We start from the raw sequence: 18,345 nt of genomic DNA on the forward strand, positions 1-18,345 counted from the left end.
TTCAAGTTATGTCGTTATAGGACTCGTTTTACTGTTGATATAGATGCTTTTGTACCTGTTTCCCCCAGCATCTTTGCAAGGTCCTTTGCTGTTGTTCTGGGATTGATTTACACTTTTTGCACCAAAATACTTTCATCTCTAGGAGACAGAACACGTCTCCTTCCTGAGCGGTATGACGGCTGCGTGGTCCCATGGTGTTTATACTCGTGTACTATTGTTTGTACAGATGAACATGGTACCTTCAGGCATTTGGAAATTGTTCCAAAGGATTAACCAGACTTGTGTAGGTCTACAATTTCTTTCATGAGGTCTTGGCTGATTTCTTTTTCCCATGATGTCAAGCAAAGAGGCACTGAGTTTGAAGGTAGGCCTTGATACACATCTAATTGGTAAACATCCAATTGTCTCAATCAGAAGCCATGACATAATTTTCTTGAATTTTCCAAGCTGTTTAAAGGCACAGTCAACTTAGTGTATGTAAACTTCTGATCCACTGAAGACAGAAATAATCTGTCTGTAAACAATTGTTGAAAAATGACTTGTGTCATGCACAAAGTAGCTGTCCAAACCGACTTGCCAAAACTATAGTTTGTTAACAAGAAATTTGTGGAGTGGTTCAAAAACGAGTTTTCATGACTCCAACCTAAGTGTATGTAAACTTCCTACAAAATCTCTGAGAAATTGTTTTAGTATAAAATAATAGAATTAAAAAATATATATTAGCATACAATAATAGCTCAGTATTTGTATTATTTATTTGATCCAGTTTTTTTTGCTCATCTTTCTCAAGGGATCCAATAATTCAGGACTCCACATTTTTGAAAATGTCTCTCCAGAGATCGGGTTCAAGTCGGGTTCAAGTCTGTGCTCTGGCTGGGCCACTCAAGTACATTCAGAGACTTGTCCCAAAGCCACTCCTGCGTTGTCTTTTCTGTTTGCTTAGGGTTGTTGTCCTGTTGGAAGGTGCACCTTCACCCCAGTCTGAGGTCGTGAGTGCACTGGAGCAAGTTTTCATCAAGGATCTCTCTGTACTTTGCTCTGTTCATCTTTCCCTTGATCCTGACTAGTCTCCTAGTCCCTGCCGCTGAAAAACATCCCCACAATATGATGATGCCACATCCATGCTTCACCGTAAGGATGGTGCCAGGTTTCCTCCAGACTTGAGGCTTGGCAAAAGTTAAATCTTGGTTTCATCAGATGAGAGAATCTTGTTTCTCATAGTCTAATAGACCTTTAGGTATCTTTTGGGCTAACTCTAAGCGGGCTGTCATGTGCCTTTTACTGAGGAGTGGCTTCCGTCTGGCCACTCTACCATAAAGGCCTGATTGGTGGAGTGCTGCAGAGATGGTTGTCATTTTGGAAGGTTCTCCCATCTCCACAGTGGAACTCTCACCTCCCTGACCAAGGCCCATTGTTCCGTTTAGCCGGGCGGCCAAGTCTAAGAAGAGTCTTGTTCGTTCCAAACTTCTTCCATCTAACAATGATGGAGGCCACTGTGTTCTTGGGGACCTTCAATGCTGCAGACATTTTATGGTACCCCTCCCCAGATCTGTGGCTTGACACAATCCTGTCTCGGAGCGCTACGGGAAATTCCTTCAACCCCATGGCTTGGTTTTTGCTCTGACATGCACTGTCAACTGTGGGACCTTATATAGACAGGTGTGTGCCTTTCCAAATCACGTTGATTCAATTGATGCAGTGCTTAAAGGCCTAGTGCAGTCAAAAATGTGTTTTTCCTGTGTTTTATATATATTTCCACATTATGATGTTGGAATAATACTGTGAAAGCTGTATGAAAAGACCGCCTAAAATTTCAACCTGTTTTGGTGGGACGGATTTTTGGCCTGCCTGATGACATCACCAGGTGATAAATTAGTTAATATACCAATAAGAAAGAAAGTTCCAAACCTCTCTGCCAATAATAACTCATTTTCAGTTTCCCCCTCTGCACTCAGACCACTCCCAGACAGTTCTAGCAAAATTCTTGCTTGCTTTGTTTTGCCATTTTAATTGAAAACAATCACAGTAAGGTACTTCGTTGTTACCCAGAAATGATTTGACACACACGCACACACACACACACACACACACACACACACACACACACACACACACACACACACACACACACACACACACACACACACACACACACACTTTAAACCCCCTATGCCCCTTTGAGACCCCTCCTTTGATCAATCAGATCAGTTCGTTTGCCAATAATTGGGCAAAATATTGGAATTGGACAGGCGACCTATCAGAATCTGGAGGAATCTTGAGACCAACACAAGCATGGCTGCCTCTACAACACATTGGTCTCTGACCACAACTGGCTGACATATTGATGTAGGATCTTAATTTGAGTCATTTGCTACAGCTGGAAAATAATCCTGCAGCAACAGGAAATGTGAATTATTATGTGGATTATCATTTACATTACATTTAAGTCATTTAGCAGACGCTCTTATCCAGAGCGACTTACAAATTGGTGAATTCACCTTCTGACATCCAGTGGAACAGCCACTTTACAATAGTGCATCTAAATCATTAAGGGGGGGGGGGGGTGAGAAGAATTACTTATCCTATCCTAGGTATTCCTTGAAGAGGTGGGGTTTCAGGTGTCTCCGGAAGGTGGTGATTGACTCCGCTGTCCTGGTGTCGATTATAATTCATGGACATTTTTTGATGGGAGAATCAAAGTCTTAAATTTGAAAGTGGAAATTACAAACCTTTTTAAACCTCAAATACAATTCAAGTTTACATTTCCTGCATTGCAGGAATGTTCTCCTGCAATAGGGTGATCAAATTAAGACCCTACATCTGTATGATGTTTCCTAAGCAATGAAATAATTTATCACCAGTGATTGTTCCTATTTATCTGATTAGGCCATGGAGGTTGCTCTTTTCTATCCTTGTTGCATTTTCAGCTGTTTGGCTAGTAAGCAGACACCCTCTTTACTCCCCCCTCCCTCTCCACGTGTCCCAGATAGGACAGTCCCACCAGAGGAAGGGTGCAGGTGTGGTGGCCACGGCTGGTGCTGAGCAATCATTGGCTGTCATTAGCCAGTTTGGGGTAAGGGATGGGGGAGCTGTGAAAGAGCAGGCAGGCTGCCAGCTGCTAGTGCTAGCCCCCCTCCACACGACTGGGGCCTGGAGGGCGAAGGGTGCTGCTGCTAGGGTGGCTGGTTGGGGGTGTTCTCTTCTCTTTGTGGTTAGGGGTGTTCTCTCTCTGAGGCTCAGGCCTCCAGCTGCCCTGTCCCTGGGCTGGCAGATGCAGAATATGACACCTAAATCTCAACTCCTGACCTACACATTCCAACACAGATAGGCACAAATAACTAACCTAGGCTGGCTGACACACAAACTCACATTGACACACATTCAGTTTTGCATCAGGGAGGTTGTAAAACAAATTTTATATATATATATATATATATGAAAGCAAAACAGATCGAAAAGTAAAAAACAGTTGGTATCCTCATATACACCATCAACCCTTTCTATCCACACAAACACACACGTGCAAACACGCGAGTTATGAAACCAAACAGGTAGGCTTTTAACATGGTTACATGGCTGGTTATAATGGCCATCACAGTGCACCTGTTACGTTGATCCAGACCTATCTCCGATTTCATGGTGTGTGTGTGTGCAAAGCCAGCTCAAATTAGGCCTCATCTGAGTGAGTGTGTGTTCACGCTGTGACACGGCTCATCTGCTGTGGTCATGGCAACAGGTAATTTCCCTTTGTCGGTGTACACCAAAACCCACCCAGTACACACTGTACCAAATATGACTTTCTCAATTTCATCATTATGGCCCCAAAAGTGATGTGGTTATGTGTTGCTCAGGGGCAGTATGTTATGTTACCTGACTGTTGTAAGGTCATCTGGTAGTTTCTGGGAGCCTTTCTGAAGGTTTGTTAAACATCTCCTCAGGGTTTGTGCTTGGTTATCGGAGGGTTTTATTCTGATTTGTAACCAGCATGGCCTGCCTGTCGTGGCAGCCTTTGTTTCTGTAAATTGGCTCTTTGTTGTGTCTCCCACCACTGAATAGCGTCTCTCTGCCACTGGCTGATAAAGCATCTGCAAACAGTCATCACACACACACACACACACACATACGTCAAACCATACACCCTGATGTGTGTCTTCTCCAAGGCCAGGGCAGGCATCCTGTCTGAAACAGACACGCCACACTCCTTCACACCAGAGCTCCATGGTCTTCTAGACACAATATATGATGCATCTGTGTAATTGGAATTATTCAGAGATCTTGGCAGAGCAGCAGGTCGGTATCAGAGTGGAACACATTAGCATTTGCCGGCCCATTGCAGTGGGATAGTGGCACTGATTGGATCTATGGCATCTCCCGGGCTGAAGGAGTGGGGCTAGGCAGGCAGTCACATCTGTCAGGGTTTACACTTATTAAGGGTCCAGGGCTGGGGTCTTCGGTATCAGAGGAGGTAAAATAACCTCTTTGTGAGAGAACAAATCTGCAGCTCAATCTCTTCTTCCTCTCCTGCATCATTGTGATCACCCTCATTATGCCAGACCAATATCTCATTTTACTGGAAATGAGTTTGTCTAGGAATATCTATTTGCAATAAATCTCATCTTGATATTCCCATCAATATCTCTAACCACAATGATTTCCTAGGTTGTTGCCATGCAGTATTTTCTCCATCACTACTCTGCACTCAGTAGCTTCCTGTGTGTGAGACACAGCGTTATCTTAATGACAGAGTGAATGTCCCCCCGCTGCACAGAAGCTAGTGGTCTGTTTTAATAGCAAACATCCACATGGACAGATAACAACCTCGCTCTAGCTTTCTGCTTTCCATTGGACATGTATTAACAATGGTCTCGCTCATGCACGCGCGCACACACACACTGTGTTTACACAGGCAGCCCAATTACGATCTTTTTTTTTTTACACTAATTGGTCTTTTGACCAATCAGATCAGCTCTTTCACCAACTTGGGTAAAAGATCAGAATTGAGGTGCCTGTGTAAATGCAGCAATTATGCGACCTATCAGAATCTGAGGGAATCTTGAGACCAACACAAGCATGGCTACCACTACGACACCCACAACTGGCTGACGTACAGATGTAGGATCTGAATTTAAATCAGTTTGCTACAGCAGGAAAATAATCGTGCAGCAACAGGAAATGTTACATTTTTGTCGGGGTTGATACATTTTGAAGGTAATCAGGGAAGTAATGGAGTCCAGGTGAGTCTGACGCGCAGGTGCACGTAACGATGGTGACAGGTGTGCGCCATAACGAGCAGCCTGGTGATCTAGAGGCCGGACAGGGAGCACACATGACAGTAAGGCCAGAGTTTGCACACACACACACACATGCCACTAGCCGTCGATTTTCCATAGAATTGATATTCCCTGTAGGTAAAAACAGACTACCTATTGGTCTGGCCTGTAAGCAACAGACACACATGGGGGTGTCTGTAAAACTGTTAATACAAGAAACAGAGACAACACAGATACACAAAGACTGTCGCACACAACCCATCAAAACTATTGTATTAGCCTCTACATTACAAGATTATAGCCAATGAAATTTGATTAGTGTGTGTTTGTGTGTGTGTGTGTGTGTGTGTTTGTTTGTTATCAGCAGGGCCATCCCCAGTTTTTCCAGAGCAGCACTCCAGCTGGGGATCGGAGGTCAATGATGATGACATGTGTCCCTGAGCTCCAGATGCTCTGTGTGGTCTGGAAGAGCAGGTGCTGCGGGGAGAACACTGAAAGCTAATGGAAAGAGTCTTTGGCCTTTGTCATTTATATTCAACCTTCAAATAGAGATGGATTTCAAACCAGTAACTATGTACATTACTCTTTTGCACACCAGTATCACTACTTACACACCATCATCTGCTCATCTATCACTCCAGTATTAATCTGCTAAATTGTAATTACTTTGCTACTATGGCTTATTTATTGCATTACCTCTTCATGCCATTTGCACACACTGTATATAGACGTTCTTTTTTTCTATTGTGTTATTGACTTTACGCTTGTTTATTCCATGTGTAACTCTGTGTTGTTCTTTCTGTCACACTGCTTTGCTTTATCTTTCCAGGTTGCATTTGTAAATGAGAACTTGTTCTCAACTAGCTTACCTGGTTAAATAAAGGTTAAATATATTTTTTTCAATGTTTTAATTACATTGCACATGGTGGATGCAGCATTGTTACTCGGGCATGTTTTTGTCTTACATCGACATACAGCAGACACTTGCTGCTGGAGCTCTCACTGAATAATGAATTGGGTAATTCAAAGCTCCAGCTATGTATACACACACATATACATACACACACACGCTGCACAACATTACGCTAATGCCAAAGGACTGTCTTAGATCATTGATGACCATTATCATGACAACTAATAAACATTTCAATAATGTTGCATAGTAGCTGCATACAGTGAATATGAGATATGAGCGAGACCATGTATTTATTATTGATGTACTGAGAGCAGAGCCGGCTCTCAGCCTTTTGGGGGCCCAAAGCGAGATTTGGTTGCAATAATCGGAATGCATTATTTGACACCAGTACTTGAAATCATGTGAATAAAACTGTAAATACATTATGCTCCATAAATGCATACTGTATGCTACAGTAGAAACGACAACATGATATACAGAAAATAAGGCACTTACTTTGATAGGAAGGCACACATGTCCAAAGTCATTATTTGTGAGGAAAATAACAAGGAAGGCAATGCGAGCGCCAGCCAGAAAATGTGCCAATTCGTGCAAGACTGTGCTAATGTCTGCATACTTGATCTGCGGAAACATTGATGAAGTGCTTGGGCTCTCCTCGAAGAGAGAAGATTTTCAGGCTCAGTAAAGCCTCAAACATACATGTTCCGCAACACAATGGGCTAATTATAAGTGAATTAATGAGGATGCGGAACTCAAACTCAAACTGTTCGAAAATAAACTTGTTAGAAAATAATTGACAAGTCGAAGCATTGCCTATAGATAATTAGCAGGCAGAGCGTGTTAACCATCCTGTTGCATAACAATTACATTTTGGAACAGCGCGTGCATTCTGATATCACGGGCATAAAACAACTCATGCTAGGGTGCAACCATTACAGATATTTGGAACTCACATGTGAAAAGGTTAAAGCAAGTTTTCTGCAGTTCTACTCATTTTGCCATGGGGCAGAGAGAAAATATGATTTAAAAACAAAAACAAATTTTACCACAATTTATATGGCAATGTAAATGATTCTGGATAAAATGTATACATTTACAATGAGGGAAAGAAGTAGCATTTCACCCCATCCTAAATTGGTTTAGATATGATTATTCTCTCCCTGAGTATAGAGAGAAATAAGGTTTTCTCCTATTGCTCCTGAAAGGACTAATCTTTATAATATATAAACAACTTTTGGAATGTTCATATTCTGAGCTAGCCATTAAAAAAGTTTGGCCCACAATCTAATTGAATCTGAACCACATTTTAACTGAAATATAACATGGAAAAATATGACCTTGCCATCCTGTAATCCAAATCATCAATTTATACATTTTAACATGCATGAAACCAACGCTTTTAAGGTTACAGAAGTCAACAAATGAGAGCACCTGGGGAGTAGGAGTGGAGCTGCGGGGCCTGGATTAACCTCTACATCATCAGAGGAACAGAGGATCAGAGGAGGAGTAGGATAAGGGTACGGCTAAAGGCTATCAGGACTGGTCGTCTAGTGCGTTCGGAGCAGAGAGTAAAACGGAGAGGTTTCTGGGTGAGATAGAATAGATTGCGGACAGTCTGAGCACTGATGGAGGGATTGTGCGTTCCTGGTGTAACTCGGGCAGTTGTTGTTGTCATCCTGTACCTGTCCTGCAGATGTGATGTTCGGATGTACCAATCCAGTGCAGGTGTTGTTACACGTGGTCTGCCACTGCGAGGACGATCAGCTGTCCGTCCTGTCTCCCTGTAGTGCTGTCTTAGGCGTCTCACAGTACGGACATTGCAATTTATTGCCCTGGCCACATCTGCAGTCCTCATGCCTCCTTGCAGCATGCCTAAGGCACGTTCAGGCAGATGAGCAGATGGAAAGCATTTCATCTTTAAATTAATGCACTTCGAAATTAATTTTGTAACTTTTTCCACAGAAGTACTTAACTGCAGGGAACTCCATCATCGTATGAAGGAATGAATCTACCTGATTTAGGGGACACAGTGAACAGTTGGGAGTTGGGTCCAATTTCATAGTTTTTGTTGGTGTGTTAAATACAGTCTGTGAACAAACTTAACCTCTTGAAGCTAGGGGGCACTATTTTCATGTTTGGAAAAATAACGTTCACAAAGTAAACAACCTATTTCTCAGAACCAAATGCTAGAATATGCATATAATTGACAGATTAGGATAGAAAACACTCTAAAGTTTCCAAAACTGTCAGACTATAACAGAACTGATATTGCAGGCGAAACCCTGAGGAAAATCCAATCAGGAAGTGCCCCTTATTTTGAAACCCTTCTGTTCCTATGCATGCCTATCCTCCATTTAAAGGGATATCAACCAGATTCCTTTTTCTCTGGCTTCCCTAAGGTGTCAACAGTCTTTAGACATAGTTTCAGGCTTTTATTTTGAAAAAATGAGCGTGAAAGATTATATTGCGTAAGTGGATAGGTGGGGGCTCTCAGAGTGACTTTTGCGCTCCAGAGTAAAGCGGCCATTGTTCCTCCCGCGTTATTGAATTATCGAATATATATTTTAAAAACTACCCGAGGAATGATTATAAAAAACATTTGACATGTTTCTGTGGACATTATGAAGACTATTTGGAATTTCCGTCCACGTTGTCGTGACCGCCGAGGTATTTTGGGTATAAAAATAATCTTTATGGAACAAAAGGAACATTTGCTGTGTAACTGGGAGTCTCGTGAGTGAAAACATCTGAAGATCATCAAAGGTAAACGGTTAATTTGATTGCTTTTCTGATTTTCATGACCAAGCTTCCTGATGCTAAGTGTACATAATGCTATGCTAGGCTATCGATAAACTTACACAAACGTTTGGATTGCTTTCGCTGTAAAGCATAATTTCAAAATCTGAGACGACAGGTGGATTAACAAAAGGCTAAACTGTGTTTTGCAATATTGCACTTGTGATTTCATGAATATTAATATTTTTTTTAATATTACTTGATTGTTGCGCTATGCTATTCAGCGGTTGCAGACGAAAATGATCCCGCGACAGGGATTGGTAGAGTCAAGAAGTTAATTAGAAGCCTCCTACCTAAATTTGTTTTATTCACTGCTTTAGCACACTTTGCCAACCCGGATGTCCTCACCGTGTCAGAATCCTGGTTTAGGAAGACCACCAAAAACCCTGAAATTTCCATCCCTAACTATAACATGTTCCAACAATATAGAACTGCCAAAGGGGCCGGTGTTGCAATCTACTGCAGAGATAGCCTGCAGAGTTTTGTCCTACTATCCAGGTCTGTACCCAAACAATTTGAACTCATACTTTTAAAAATCCAACTCTCTAAAAACAAGTCTCTCACCGTTGCCGCCTGCTATAGACCATCCTCTGCCCCCAGCTGTGCCCTGGACACCATATGTGAATTGATTGCTCCCCATCTATCTTCAGAGCTCATGCTGCTAGGTTACCTAAACTGTGACAGGCTTAACACCTCGGCCATCCTACATTCTAAGCTAGATTCCCTCAATCTCACACAAATGATCAATGAACCCACCAGGTACAACCCCAAATCCGTAAACATGGGCACCCTGATAGATATCATCCTAACCAACTTGCCCTCCAAATACACCTCTGCTGTTTTCAACCAAGATCTCAGCGATCACTGCCTCATTGCCTGCATCCGTAATGGGTCTGCTGTCAAACGACCACCCCTCATCACTGTCAAATATTATTATATTATTAAATTATTAATTATTATATTGACCTCAACCCGTCAGTAGAGGATGCCTGGTTGTTCTTTAAAAGTGCCTTCCTCACCATCTTAAATAAGCATGCCCCATTCAAAAAAATTAGAACCAGGAACAGATATAGCCCTTGGTTCTCTCCAGACCTGACTGCCCTTGACCAGCACAAAAACATCCTGTGGCGTTCTGCGTTAGTATTGAATAGCCCCCGCGATATGCAACATTTCAGGGAAGTTAGGAACAAATACACACAGTCAGTTAGGAAAGCTAAGGCTAGCTTTTTCAATGAGAAATGGAAAATAAGAGCTCCTCTTCCAAGCTGACCACTGCACTGAGAATAACACTGTCAACACCGATAAATCCACTGTAATTGAGAATTTCAATAAGCATTTTTCTACAGCTGGCCATGCTTTCCACCTGGCTACCCCTACCCCGATCAACAGCCCTTCACCCCCCACAGCAACTCGCCCAAGCCTCCCCATTTCTCCTTCACCCAAAACACGATAGCTGAAGTTCAGAAAGAGCTGCAAAATCTGGACCCCTACATATCCGCTGGACTAGACAATCTGAACCCTCTCTTTCTAAAATGATCTGCCAAAATTGTTGCAATGCCTATTACTAGCCTGTTCAACCTCTCTTTCGTATCATCTGAGATTCCCATAGATTGGAAAGCTGCCGTGGTCATCCCCCTCTTCAAAGGGGGAGACACTCTAGACCCAAACTGCTACAGACCTGCTACAGATTTATCCTACCCTGCCTTTCTAAGGTCTTCGAAAGCCAAGCTCTTCCACCGATCGCTGCCCGCACCCGCCCGCCTGACTAGCATCACTACTCTGAACGGCTCTGACTTAGAATATGTGGACAACTACAAATACCTAGGTGTCTGGTTAGTCTGTAATCTCTCCTTCCAGACTCACATTAAAAATCTCCAATCCAAAATTAAATCTAGAATCAGGTTCCTATTTCGCAACAAAGCCTCCTTCACTCATGCTGCCAAACATACCCTCGTAAAACTGACGATCCTACCGATCCTTGACTTCGGTAGGACTCTACTCAGCAAACTGGATGTAGTCTATCACAGTGCCATCCGTTTTTGTCACCAAAGCCCCATATATTACCCACCACTGCGACCTGTATGCTCTCGTCGACTGGCCCTCACTACATATTCGTTGCCAAACCCACTGGCTCCAGGTCATCTATAAGTCTTTGCTAGGTAAAGCCCTGCCTTATTTCAGCTCACTGATCACCATAGCAACACCCACCCGTAGCACGTGCTCCAGCAGGTATATTTCACTGGTCATCCCCAAAGCCAACACTTCCTTTGGCCGCCTTTCCTTCCAGTGCCCTGCAGCCAATGACTGGAACTAATTGCAAAAATCACTGAAGCTGGAGTCTTATATCTCCCTCTCTAACTTTAAGCATCAGCTGTCAGAGCAACTTACCGATCACTGTACCTGTACATAGCCAATCTGTGAATAGCACACCCATCTACCTCATCCCCATACTGTCACTTATCCTCTTGCTTTTTTTGCTCCACAGTATCTCTACTTACACATCATCACCTGCACATCTATCACTCCAGTGTTAATGTTAAATTGTAATTATTTAGCCTCTATGGCCTGTTTATTGCCTTACCTCCCTACTCTTCTACATTTTCACCCACTGTACATCGATTTTTCTATTGTGTTATTGACTGTACGTTTGTTTATGTGTAACTCTGTTGTTGTTTTTGTTGCACTGCTTTGCTTTATCTTGGCCAGGTCACAGTTGTAAATGAGAACTTGTTCTCAACTTGTCTACCTGGTTAAATAAAGGTGAAAAAAACAAAAACAGAATTTGATTCCCATAACAAAGTAAATTTTGACATAATTTAATTTTTGACTGCCCTCTTTTGTTTGTTAGTGTGAATTACACTCCAACATGCATTTTGGGTTTAGTGGGGGGGTGCATTTTACTACTCTGGCCAGAAGAGGGAGGTCTTTGCATTCATGACATTTGGTTGTTTTCTCATCTTTCTGAAACCTGGAAGTCATTGGAATCTTGGAGTGCAATTTTTTTTTTTACACAGTAACTCTTTGATTGTGTCATAGGAAGATGTGATGTACAGACAACACAGCATGTAACTTCATACAGTTTGTAGGGTAAAGGTAATTTTTATAGCATGTTCATGTATTTACTATGCTTCCGTTTAGTGTAGTCCTGACAGCGATTAAATTATATTTTCCATGAACCTTTTTCAGTCTGTGTTTGAGTAGGGCTAAGTGTGTTCATTTCTACCCATTCATATATTCTTCCAACTCTCTTCTTTGGCATGCTTGTATAGACTGTAATGTTGATGCTGGATGTCTCTCGGAGAGGGCTTTATGGGGCTTTTCCTGTACAGCCTCTCTTTGGGAAGGACTGAAAAACCTCTGCCTGAAAAATCTGGAACATCCAATGTTTTTGTTTGACATTTCCCCAGACTATGACAGGGCAAATCTAATAAAAACTGAACTGATCTCCCTGGGATCTATGATATCTTAATGATAGTAACATCCCAGCTAGCACATGTTCGGAGAACCATATGTTTCTTAGAGCTTGGTGAGACTGTGGTTGTCCTATGGTTATTTTGCATACAACCTTCCCACAACTTTCTGGATAGTTGTTACTTGGCTTTGGAACATTCTCAGCACATTTAAGGAACTTGACCAGAAAATGTTATTTTCTTGGTATTTCTTTACTTTAACAGAACATTTCCTTGAAGTTCAAACATGGTTACATTTCATTTAAAATTGGGTAACGTTCTAGGAACATTCTCCAACCTGTTTGACATTAGGAATGTTAAGAACCCACCGGGCACAAACGTCAATTCAATGTCTATTCCACATTGGTTCAACATATTTTAATTGAAATGACCTGGAAACAACGTTGATTCAACAAGTGTGTGCCCAGTGGGAATGTTCTTCTGTGGGAATTTTAGTATGTATATGTTTCCTACAGGTTTCCTCATGGTTATATTAAAGTCATGTTCTCAAATTGTTCAGAGGACGTTCAGACAACTTTCACTAAAAACCAGAAGAAAACTTTAGTAACGTTCTAAGAATGTTATTAAAAAACATACATCCCGTTCTCAGCATCATCGACCTGTCATTCAGGGCAGGTGGGACAGAGCCTGTTTTGTATGTTATTCTGGCATTAATTCATGTTACATATCAGTTTGCAAACAGTGTAAGAAAAAAAAGATTGATGTTAGGCGTTGGTAATCTTCTCGAGTTGCGTTGTGATTTGCTCAGCGATCTGTCACTCATGGGGACACTACGTCACCGCAGAATCTACATGGAGAGCTAGGCAGTTCAAGCCCCCTTGGGTGCTGCCATAGATTTACATTAGAAGTGTCCAATGGGCACTTTGATTTGGACTGATCATCTTACTTTCAAAATCTTAGCTAGCAAGCTGGACAAGCAGCCATCATCATGAATCATGTCGACAATCTACTGGCAAATCCTTTTCAATCCTTGTCATATGACATAAACATTACACAAAAAGTTAGAAATTGCAAATTCAACAATGAGTGGTTTGGAAGGAATCAATGGCTATCTGCAAGTGTTGCAAAGCAATCACTATTTTGCTTCCCCTGCTTGCTATTCGGTGGAGAGGATATGTGGTCCAAGTCTGGGTTTAAGGAATTAAAACATCTGACTGAAATTGTATATTTACCAAGCTTAAAAGGATAAAACATTCACTTGCAACATCATGGGCCAGAAAAGGTTGAATAGATTGGCCATGCTGCCAATCCAGCATGACTTCTACAGTGTTCAAAACAACTGGAAACTTGTACTGGGAAATCTCAGACTTCAGTGAGTTCAAGACAACTGGGTAAATAGGTTATGAACAGTCATCCAACTCAGACTCCCAAGCCAGGAACTTCGCCTCTTTCTAGAGCTCCGACCTGAAGATCACTGACGTCATGACATTTGGTGACAAAATTTGCAGACAAGAAGGACAACCGCACCACCTTCCTGTTCAAGTGAACAACAGTGAATCCAAAAATGTTTTGTATGCTACTGCATAAATTAGCTCATGTGCTTCTCATTCATGAGGAGGGGATACTATATAATTTTGTAGGGTCTGTAACCATGTTTGCCAGTGACAGCCATTCAAATATTTGTTTTCAACAAAAAGCTCAGTAACAGACCCATGTAATTCCAATTGATATTGTGAGGGTTGTTTTGTTTGTGCAATGAGTAGTCTGTGCATCTGGTGATTTGTATTCTCCTTCCTTTTTAGACTACGTAGGCCTAATAAAATACGTCAAATGGTAGGCTAAACGCCTCTCTCTCTCTCTCTCTCTCTCTCTCTCTCTCTCTCTCTCTCTCTCTCTCTCTCTCTCTCTCTCTCTCTCTCTCTCTCTCTCTCTCTCTCTCTCTCTCTCTCTCTCTCTCTCTCTCTCTCTCTCTCTCTCTCTCTCTCTCTCTCTCTCTCTCTCTCTCTCTCTCTCTCTCTCTCTCTCTCTCTCTCTCTCTCTCTCTCTCTCTCTCTCTCTCTCTCTCTCTCTCTCTCTCTCTCTCTCTCTCTCTCTCTCTCTCTCTCTCTCTCTCTCTCTCTCTCTCTCTCTCTCTCTCTCTCTCTCTCTCTCTCTCTCTCTCTCTCTCTCTCTCTCTCTCTCTCTCTCTCTCTCTCTCTCTGTGTGTGTGTGTGGTGACTTAAAGAAGAGTAAAGTGAAGGCCTCAGCCAGGGGTGGAAGTAGTGAATTACAACTACTCATGTTCCTCTAATTGAGTAGCTTTTCTGTGTACCAGTACTTTTTTGAATATTTTTCAAAGGCTGTACTTTTACTTAAGTACATTTTGAATGAAGTAAAGTACTTAAGTACATTTTCAAAACCATCCGTAACAGAGTACAATCTAGAAAAAGGATACACATCATCATGGCAAGCACATAAAGTTTGCGCCTTTTGTAGCAGCTAGAACTGTTCACTTGTTTGTCAGTGACAAGTAACATGACCAGATGGACCAACTCAATTTCACGCATCGTGCTAAAACGGCCCAATCACAGCTGTGTATGCAAACCAAATGATGATTGGTAGCAGGATTTTCTAGCAGTAAAAAAAAGGCAGCTAAATGCTATGGAAAAAAAAGGTTTCCTAATCAACTTGAAAAACAAGACAATACAGACACACACAGAGACAGAGCCAGTGGCCGGGTCTTCTGAAGACCATGAGGAAGGAAATCCCTGGCCGCATCTCATAGAACACTTCACCTTCAAACAGAGAAGAGGTGACAGTGTAATTGTGGAATGTAAGCTCTGCTTAGCAAAGATGGTGGAGGTGGCTGCCTACAAAAACTCTTGTGTCATACTTGAGGAAACGTGTAATGGTATGAAAAGTAAAGTTATAAATATATTTGATTGCCATGAATGGCGTTTGTTGTGTAGGCTATGTAATGTAGCTGTCACGACTTCCGCCGAAGTTGGCTCTCCTGCATGTTCCAGCGGTGCTCGGCGGTAGTCGTCACCGTCCTACTAGCCACTACCGATCCCTTTTTCGTTTGTCTGTTGGTTTTGTCTTATTAGTTTCACCTGTGTGTATTTTAGTTTAATTAACGTCCTTATATGTAGTAGGTTGTCCCACCCTTGTTTTGTGCGGGATTGTTATTTGTATTCATGTCAGTTGGTGTAGTGCTTGTGTTTATTCTCCGGTCTGTCTTTGATCCTGTGTTGGATTGTTCACACTGTGTGTTGGGTTGACCGTGTTTTTTGTGCGCCGGAGAATAAACTGTCGTATCACTATCTGCTCTCTGCGCCTGATTCCACCCACCTTGATAATACGTGACAGAATACCGCACCACCATGGAATCAGCAGGAGCAGCCGCGTCTCCTCTCCCATCGATGGAAGAGAGGGTCCTCCATCACACCAGCGTGCTTCACCGGATTGGTTCTGCCATGGACCAAATGATGGAGAGAATGGATCGATGGGAGAGGAGTGGCCTCCCCACCTCATCTCTACCAACCCCTTCTTCAGCACCTCCTGTTCCTGCGACCACATCTGGCTCCGGGGCTCTTCGGCTGACACTCCCACGGGAGTATGACGGATTGGCGGCTGGGTGCCAGGGTTTCCTCCTTCAACTGGAACTATACCTGGCTACCGTGCGTCCTGCTCCCTCCGGAGAGGAGAGCGTGTGCGCCCTCGTCTCCTGCTTGACTGGGCGAGCCCTCGAGTGGGCCAACGCAGTGTGGAATGGTCCGGACTCGGCAAAGGATAATTACCCAGAGTTCACCCGCCGATTCCGAGCTGTTTTTGACCATCCACCAGAGGGTCGGGCGGCGGGTGAATGGCTGTTCCACCTGCGTCAGGAGACGAGGAGCGTACAGGACTTTGCTCTGGAGTTCAGGACCTTGGCCACAGGAGCAGGATGGAACAACAGGGCCTTGATCGATCATTTCAGATGCAGTCTCAGGGAGGACGTCCGCAGGGAGCTGGCATGTGGGGACACCACATTCACACTGGATGAACTCATCAACTTGGCTATCCGTCTCGACAACCTGCTGGCTGCCCGCGGGCGTTCGGATCAGGCCCTGTCGTTTCCACTTCCCTGCCCCTATCCCTATGGAATTAGGAGGGGCGGCTTCGAGGGGGACCGGAGGAGGAGTGTCCTCCTGCACCAGTTGTGGTCGACGAGGTCACACGTCCAACCGGTACTGGAGGAACTCGTCTGGGAGTCGGGAGGACAGGCGGAGCACTGCTCGACCACCCCAGGTGAGTAAGCACCAGACTCACCCAGAGCTTCCTGTCGGTCATGTGTATGTGTTGACTTCTTTCCCTGGGTTTTTTCCCTCTCTACAGCATAAGGCGCTAGTCGATTCAGGCGCAGCTGGGAATTTCATGGATCGTGGGCTTGCATTAAGGCTAGGGATTCCCCTGGTGTCGTTAGACCTACCTTTCCCCGTGCACTCCTTAGATAGCCGACCATTAGGGTCAGGAGTAATTAGGGAGGCTACGGTGCCGCTGGACATGGTAACGCAGGGGGATCATAAGGAGCAGATTAGTCTGTTCCTTATAGATTCACCTGCGTTTCCAGTGGTGTTGGGGATCCCTGGTTAGTGTTACGAATCCCTTTTGGCCCGACAGTCTAGGGGGGATGGTAATGAGACTCGTAACATAACTCATGCAAATTATTATTGTGACAAAGGAAAAGTGTGAACGAAATAAGCACGACAACTGAAATCTACCGTCAAACTCTAGGTTTATTTATAAACACACGGTAATGGGGGGAGCAGGAAGAGGGGCTGGGCTGGACCCAAGGAAAGAAACAATAAGTATTCAAAAACACCCCTAAGCTAGACTAGCCTACTTTAACAACAGCTTACTAACTAACCAAAAATACAGTGGGTGGTCCGCCCAGTTCTAACTAGTGTATTTAACAAAGTTCACCTACGGGTAGTGTATGCCCATGGGCGACTTGTCTTGGTTTCCCCCTTTTCCACCAGCAATCAAACACAAACACCATAACCAAAAACAATACTCACAGGTGATGACAAAGTGCTATGAGGTGCTTAAAAAAAAGAGAGGTTAAGACACAAAGCGAGAGTGAAACACAGAGACCTACAGACATGGCATTTACAGAGAGATTGAGCTCTAGAACAAACAAATGATGGGGTTTTTAAACCATGGGGAAGGAACTGTGATAGGTTTAGGAAATATGAGGAGGTGTGTCTTCTGATTGATGATTGATTGTTGACTGATTGGGGAGTGATGATTTTCACCTGTGAGGGGAGAAGGAGAGAAAAGAAACACACACACAGGATACACACACACAGGATAACTGTATCCGTAACAGTTAGCTCAACACAACCCGGTGATTTCCTGGTGACAGGAGGCTCTTAAGGGGTGGTCAGAGGAGTGTTCAGGTAGGTGTATAGGAGTTGCCGTTGGTGCGACTACGGTGGAGAGTCCAGACCAAGTTTCCACCGTGCGCATTCCCTCTGAATATGCCGATTTGGCTATCGCCTTCAGTAAAAGGAAGGCGAACCAATTACCACCTCATCGTCGAGAGGACTGCGCGATAAACCTTCTGGAGAACGCTGCACTTCCTAGGAGTCACGTGTATCCATTGTCCCAGGAGGAGACGGTAGCGATGGAAACATATGTTTCTGAATTGCTGGGACAGGGGTACATTCAGCCCGCCGCATCACCCGTCTCCTCGAGCTTCTTTTTTGTGAAGAAGAAGGATGGAGGTCTGCGTCCGTGCATTGACTATAGAGGTCTAAATTCCATCACAGTGGGGTTTAGTTACCCACTACCTCTCATTGCTACGGCGGTGGAATCATTTCACGGGGCGCACTGGTGCGTATCCGGGGAGGAGATGAGTGGAAAACCGCATTTAGTACTACATTTGGTCATTATGAGTACCGCGTCATGCCATACGGGTTGAAGAATGCTC

This window comes from Oncorhynchus masou, chromosome 15, assembly GCF_036934945.1.
Source record: "Oncorhynchus masou masou isolate Uvic2021 chromosome 15, UVic_Omas_1.1, whole genome shotgun sequence".
Classification (NCBI taxonomy): Eukaryota; Metazoa; Chordata; class Actinopteri; order Salmoniformes; family Salmonidae; genus Oncorhynchus; species Oncorhynchus masou.